Source organism: Budorcas taxicolor, chromosome 2 (assembly GCF_023091745.1).
Source record: "Budorcas taxicolor isolate Tak-1 chromosome 2, Takin1.1, whole genome shotgun sequence".
Taxonomy (NCBI): Eukaryota; Metazoa; Chordata; class Mammalia; order Artiodactyla; family Bovidae; genus Budorcas; species Budorcas taxicolor.
Genome location: NC_068911.1, coordinates 8447133 through 8454727, shown reverse-complemented (window position 1 = coordinate 8454727; position 7595 = coordinate 8447133). Strand labels below are relative to the sequence as shown.

Here is a 7595-nt window from a genome sequence, read left to right as displayed (position 1 = left end):
GATTAACTATTTAATCACCTTTCAATCACCTGGTTTGTCCCTTCATTCTGTCCCTATCAGTAACGGAGCCAGGATTTGAACTTGGGGATCCGGGTCAGGGCCCACACTCTTTACCGTGGGCCTCAGTTTTAAAATTGTATTTAATGTTCTCTGTCTAAATGGGGCAGGGCAGGGGGGAGCTGGGAATAGAACCTGACCGGCCTGTGAATGCCTCTTGACCTGCCTCCTCCAGGCATCTCACAACTGGCCTGTCCAGACCTCGTGGCACTCTGCTGTCACTTGTCTGGAGCCTGCCAGGGCTCCCCGGGGACCCTGGGCTCAGTCCAGAGCCCTGCACCCAGCCTTTGTGGGGCCCCAGCTGGGCCCCGCCCCCCTCCCCCACCCCCCACTGACCTCTGTGGGAGGGCTGCCCTTCCCCCCTCGGCACCTCCGCCCAGCTTCCTCCCCACACCTTGCTTCTCCCTCTGATCCACTTCTCTGACTTTCTGACTCACAGTAATACCAACCTGCCCTTTCCTCTTGGGGTCTGTTTCCTCTCAGAAGTCCTCTCTTGGGGCCCAGCTGAGATTTGGCACTGGAAGTGGGGAGGACAGAAGGGGAGGCCTCTCCCCTGAGCAGGGACAGCTTTGCCAGGAGACCCTGTGGTTGAGGGGCCTCCAGTCCTTAGCTCTGGGGGAGGGGAAGGTCACTGGCTTCAAAATACATAAGCTCCCCAATTTTTAAAACTATTTAAAAATTGCACCAGGCCATAGTTGCAGCATACTGGGATCTAATTCCCCAACCAGGGCTTGAACCTGGGCCCCCTGCATCGGGAACACAGAGTCTTAGCCACTGGACCACCAGGGAAGTCCCTCCCCCAATTATAAAAATGGCAAATGTTTCTTTAAATATCTTCTACACGCAATGTCGTGTCAGCTTCACAAATTTAGCATTTTAAGATGTGCCACTGTGCATGAAAATAATCGGTAGGTCACATTTTCTCACTTGGGAAGGATTCCCAAGATTCCTAAGAGTGGACGATGTTTGTGGAGAAATCAAGGTCAGCAGCAAGTCAAATGAGTTCCTGGAACCCGGAGAACTTCCAAAACTAGGTTATAAAATTCTTTTTTGAATATTTTTACAGCTACAGAAAGGCATATAAAGTTGAGGGATATTTGCATTTTTTGATTGTGGTTAAAAAAAAAAGTAACATGAAGTAAGTCACCGTAGCCATTTTTAGGGGCACAGCTCAATGCTGCTAAGCACATTCACGCCCTTGTGAGACACATCTTCCGAAGTTTATCATCTTGCAAAACTGAAACTCTATACCCATTAAACAACAAACACCCCATTCTCCCTCCCTGAGGCTAGAACCCTGGCAACCACTGTTCTACTTTCTATTTCTGAGACTGACTGTACTAGACATCACACAGCAGCAGAACCATAGAGCACATGTCTTTTGTGACTGGCTTATTTCACTGAGCATAATACCCTCCAGGTTAGTTCATGCTGTAGCAGGTGCTGGATTTCCTTCTCCTTTTTTCAACTTTTTATTTTAATATTTGTTTTTATTTATCCGGCTGCACTGGGGCTTGGTTGCAGCATGCGGGATCTTTAGTTGCGGCAGGTGGGATCTAGTTCTCTGGCCAGGGATCAAACTTGGAGGAGTGCAGAGTCTTAGCCCCTGGGCCACCAGGAAAGTCCCTGAATTTTCTTCTTATTAAAGGCTGAATAATATTCCACTGTATGTGTAGAGACCACCTTATTCATATATCCATCAGTGGACACTTAGATCGCTTCTACCTCTTGGGGAAAAAAGATGCGATGAACAAGAGTATGCAAATAGCTGGTCCTCCCGGGCCTTCTGAGTCTCCTCTGATGCTCAAAAACCCAGATTCCACAAAGTCAAACACTTTTCAATGTTACTGACCTGTTGTGAATTTATTCTAAACATGCTTTGAAACTCAAGAGCTGCCTCCTTAATGTGCCAAGAGCACCAAGACTTTCAGGAGTCCTTGGCACTCTTGCTGATGTGGGTCAAGACCTTAAAATCTACATCCGCTTTGGTATAGAGATGGATGCAATCCAGACTGGATCCACTGTTACATATTCATTACTATTACATTCACTTTTTCTTCTGATTTAAAAGAAACTGAAACATTTTGTAGTTCCCCAAAAACATCCAGAAAGGGATACTCCATTCAGCTGACCATGTGGGTTAGGGGCAGAGTGAGTTCAGGGTGGTAATGAGACCCACTTGCTAATACTTCAAAATGTGGACTCGCTGAACTTCCAGCACCCAGGTCCATCCACGTCATTCTTGGGCTCTAAACCCTGCCCAGGAAAACATCTGAGCTGCCAAGGCCCTTCATTGGCTGGTTTCCCTCTGCCCTTCCAGTCTCAAGTTCCATAGGCCTCTGACACCTCCCTCTTGGATGTCTCCGGAACACACCAGCCTTCATCACGCCTGCACATGTTTGTTCAGGCTGCCCCCTCTGCTGGGAGCACCTGCTCCCACCTGGACCACCGTGTGCACCCTGTGAGAGCCAGCTCAAATGTCACTTCCTCTTTGAAGATCCTGGGCCTCTGTATTCCTCCCCTTCTGTATTCCTCATTCATTTCTCTGTTGCAGCATTTACCTGCCCTTTTGTGTCTTTCTCTTCCCTTCAACTGTGAACCCCTTGATCCCATGGATCCCCAGCACCCGGCACAAGTCAGTGATGCTGAACACATGAGTAGATGACTGAATGAATGAATAAGGAAGATAGGGACTGAGAGCAGCAGTCCACTCAGGAAAGGGATCCCCTGTATAGCCCCCCTCTACATAGAGGGTCTGGCCTGATGGCAGAGCCAAAATGCACTCTCCTCCCTGTCCCGCCCTCTGACTCACCCCCTCCCCAGAGACTGGTTTCTGGGAATGTTCTAGAAGCTGGGCTTGCCTCCCTGGCTGAATCCTGTGTCAACCCCATTCTGCCTCAGGAGGCCCTATGACCCCAGAGGTTGCGCTCTGAGGCCACCAGGCCAGGGAGTGGGCAGTGCAGAGGGAAGGGCCTCTCACATCAGCAGAGATGTGGGTCGGTGGGCGGCAGCCACCACTGAGCCGCCTCCCTTCCTTCTGAAGTTGAGCGATGCAGGGTGCCAGGCGCCTACTCAGAGGACTGTCACCGGAGCCAAATGGCAGACTCTGGGCGCTCGGAGTCTAGGTGGCATCTAGTGGGTGCAGCATGGAGAAGTTCAAGACCCTGCAGGATCTACTGTCACCCTTCGGGGTGCCCAGCGCCTGGACCCCCTTCCTCTGTCCAGGTCTTCCTCCCTCCCCAACCCCACCTTTGGAGGCAGGTCCCTCCCCTCCCCAGGCACAGACACCCTCCCAGCTTTGTGGGCAGGCCGGGAGGGTGGGGCGGGGGTGGGGGGCGGCCGTGTAGCGCTGTTGGTATGAGACGAGGGGTCTGGCTAGGGCAGCGGTGGGGTGTCCACACCAAGCCACGTCTGGCATGTGATTTGGGGCGTTGTTCCTGGCTGGGTGTGGCCTTTGGACCTGGTTCTCTGGCTCTCCCTGAGCATCCATGACACACTCAACAGCCTCTAATGAATCCCTTTCTGTCTGTATTAGTCAGAGCTGGTTTATGTTGCTTGGGATCAGAAACCAGGGAAGTGTGGCCTCCCCCAAAGCTAAGGAGATTGTGGGTGATATCATTTAAGGTCTAGCGCCCAGAAAATGGGAGGATCTGTTCATGTCTGCTCCATGGAGCAGAGAACACAGAAGGGAGGCCCAGCTCCCCTCTAGAAGCTACACTCCAGAAGCTCTTGTGACAAAGTGGAAGTTCTCTGGGGGACAATTCTGGCCTGGGGTCTAGAATTCATAGTAGGGGAGAGGAGCCTGGCCTGGAGATGAGTAGGCTAAAGGCTCTGGGGAGAACAGTGATGGTTTAGGCCCCAAGGACCACTGTGGCAGCTCAGGAAGTGGGGGTCCAGGCCGTGCTCACTGCTGGAACAGTTTGACGATGGACAGAGCTCCTTTTGGAGTCGGTACGATTGAGGGCAGGAGGAGAAGGGGGCGACAGAGGATGAGATGGTTGGATGGCATCATCGACTCAATAGACACGAGTTTGAGGAAACTCCAGGAGACACTGAAGGACAGGGAAGCCTGGTGTGCTGCACTCCATGGGGTTGCAAAAAGTCCAACATGAGTAAATAACTAAACAACAAAGCTCCCCAGAACTGGAGGTAAGCAAGGACTGGGTCCTGAAGCCTGGGCTTCCTTGGCTTGGCTTTGGGGTGAGTCTCCCGTCTAGGTGAAGAGAATATCCTTGCAGCCACACCAAACACAAGACTTGGCAGTGACCCTCCCTGCCTAGCACCCACCAAGCAGGCCTCAGTACAGCCTGGTGGGGGCAGTGAGCCCCCAATCTACCAAGAAGCTAACATAGCTTCTTCTCATTCCCCAGATGGTCTGGTCCAAACCCAGGGGTGGGGGAACATGCCTGAGGGATGCCCAGTCAGAGGGGGCAATTGAGGATGACTGATAATGGTCATAGCAAACACCCTCTTCCAACAACACAAGAGAAGACTCTACACATGGACATCACCAGATGGTCAACACTGAAATCAGATTATATTCTTTGCAGCCAAAGATGGAGAAGCTCTATACAGTCAGCAAAAACAAGACCAGGAGCTGACTGTGGCTCAGATCATGAACTCCTTCTTGCCAAATTCAGACTTAAATTGAAGAAAGTAGGGAAACTCACTAGACCATTCAGGTATGACCTAAATCAAATCCCTTATGATTATACAGTGGAAGTGAGAAATAGATTTAAGGGACTAGATCTGATAGATAGAATGCCTGATGAACTATGGACGGAGGTTCGTGACATTGTACAGGAGACAGGGATCAAGACCATCCCCATGGAAAAGAAATGCAAAAAAGCAAAATGGCTGTCTGGGGAGACCTTACAAATAGCTGTGAAAAGAAGAGAAGTGAAAAGCAAAGGAGAAAAGGAAAGATATAAGCATCTGAATTCAGAGTTCCAAATAATAGCAAGAAGAGATAAGAAAGCCTTTCTCAGGGATCAATGCAAAGAAATAGAGGAAAAGAAGAGAATGGGAAAGACTAGAGCTCTCTTCAAGAAAATTAGAGATACCAAGGGAACATTTCATGCAAAGATGGGCTTGATAAAGGACAGAAATGGTATGCACCTAACAGAAGCAGAAGATATTAAGAAGAGGTGGCAACAATACACAGAAGAACTGTACAAAAGAGATCTTCATGACCAAGATAATCACGATGGTGTGATCACTCACCTAGAGCCAGACATCCTGGAATGTGAAGTCAAGTGGGCCTTAGAAAGCATCACTACGAACAAAGCTAGTGGAGGTGATGGCATTCCAGTTGAGCTATTTCAAATCCTGAAAGATGATGCTATGAAAGTGCTGCACTCAATATGCCAGCAAATTTGGAAAACTCAGCAGTGGACACAGGACTGGAAAAGGTCAGTTTTCATTCCAAAGAATGCTCAAACTACCGCACAATTGCACTCATCTCACACGCTAGTAAAGTAATGCTCAAAATTCTCCAAGACCGTCTTCAGCAATTTGTGAACCGTGAACTTCCAGATGTTCAAGCTGGTTTTAGAAAAGGCAGAGCAACCAGAGATCAAATTGCCAACATCCGCTGGATCATCGAAAAACCAAGAGAGTTCCAGAAAAACATCTATTTCTGCTTTATTGACTATGCCAAAGCCTTTGATTGTGTAGATCACAATAAACTGTGGAAAATTCTGGAAAGATGGGAATACCAGATCACCTGACCTGCCCCTTGAGAAACCTATATGCAGGTCAGGAAGCAATAGTTAGAACTGGACATGGAACAACAGACTGGTTCCAAATAGGAAAAGGAGTACGTCAAGGCTGTATATTGTCACCCTGCTTATTTAACTTCTATGCAGAGCACATCATGAGAAATGCTGGGCTGGAAGAAGCACAAGCTGAAATCAAGACTGCTGGAAGAAATATCAATAACCTCAGATATGCAGATGACACCACCCTTATGGCAGAAAGGGAAGAGGAGCTAAAATGCCTCTTGATGAAAGTGAGAGTGAAAAAGTTGGCTTAAAGCTCAACATTCAGAAAACGAAGATCATGGCATCCGGTCCCATCACTTCATGGGAAGTAGATGGGGAAACAGTGGAAACAGTGTCAGACTTTATTTTGGGGGGCTCCAAAATCACTGCAGATGGTGACTGCAGCCATGAAATTAAAAGACGCTTACTCCTTGGAAGGAAAGTTATGACCAACATAGATAGCGTATTGAAAAGCAGAGACATTACTTTGCCAACAAAGGTCTGTCTAGTCAAGGCTACGGTTTTTCCAGTGGTCATGTATGGATGTGAGAGTTGGACTGTGAAGAAAGCTGAGCGCCGAAGAATTGATGCTTTTGAACTGTGGTGTTGGAGAAGACTTGAGAGTCCCTTGGACTGCAAGAAGATCCAACCAGTCCATTCTAAAGGAGATCACTCCTGGGATTTCTTTGGAAGGAATGATGCTAAAGCTGAAACTCCAGTACTCTGGCCATCTCATGCGAAGAGTTGACTCATTGGAAAAGACTGTGATGCTGGGAGGGATTGGGGGCAGGAGGAGAAGGGGACGACAGAGGATGTGATGGCTGGATGGCATTATCGACTTGATGGACGTGAGTTTCAGTGAACTCCGGGAGTTGGTGATGGACAGGGAGGCCTGGCATGCTGCGATTCATGGGGTCGCAAAGAGTCAGACACGACTGAGCGACTGAACTGAACTGAACTGATAATGGCCTTGATAAACTACCTGATAAAACAACCCTAGGTACCCTGAGAAACCATCCTGTTCCATGTGTGAGCCATGCAATTGTTTGGTGAAAGCAAATGATGGTGACACCCTGCTCATCCACTGACAGGGGACATCGAATACGTGATGGATGGACCTCCACGTGAAGGAAAACTGGGTAAGCGGCCAAGAGAATAAGGATGCTTTTTGTGTACAGATATGCACGGCTCCCTGAGACAGAATAAGTGAAACTCTCAGAGTAACCACTAAGCTATTATTTGTGTATAAAAAGGAAAACAAAATAAATGTCTGCTGATGCACTGTAGGCAGAGACTGAGTCCAGAAGGACGGACAAGGCGTCAGGACTAGTGGGTGCCTCGGGGGAAGGAATCTGTGTGGCTGGGAGAGAAGAGACTGACTTTTCTCTGAAGGTACTGTAAACCTTCAAAGCCTTCTGAGTTTGGTAAAGCATGCGTGTAAGTGTATAAATAACAAAACAGGAAAATACAAAATGTACCAGAAAATAGAACCTGCTGGGCACCCCCATACATAGTGTGTCCTTTTGGTAGGTGCTTTTGGTAGGTGTCAGTGCTCCCTCTTTGCAGGTGATGGAATGAAACCAGCTCAGAGAGGTCTAGGAAGCCATCCAGCATCACCCAGCAAGGGAGTGGTGGGACGGGGGTGAGGACCCAAGTCTGCAGTCATGCTTGGGGTAATACCCCTCCCACCTATCCACACCGCCACCCCTGAGTCAGCTGCCAGAGCCAGTTGCCACTGTGCCAGACCTGGACTGTGACTTCTAGATTTGGGAAGGG

General features: G+C 48.9%; 1 non-coding gene across 1 annotated transcript; it reads right to left on the bottom strand.

Annotated features, from left to right (window-relative positions):
* Positions 1-773: 773 nt before the first annotated feature.
* Positions 774-846, bottom strand: TRNAG-CCC (transfer RNA glycine (anticodon CCC)). Its single transcript has one exon. It is a non-coding gene; the product is annotated as a tRNA-Gly (tRNA).
* Between the last annotated feature and the right edge of the window lie 6749 nt (positions 847-7595).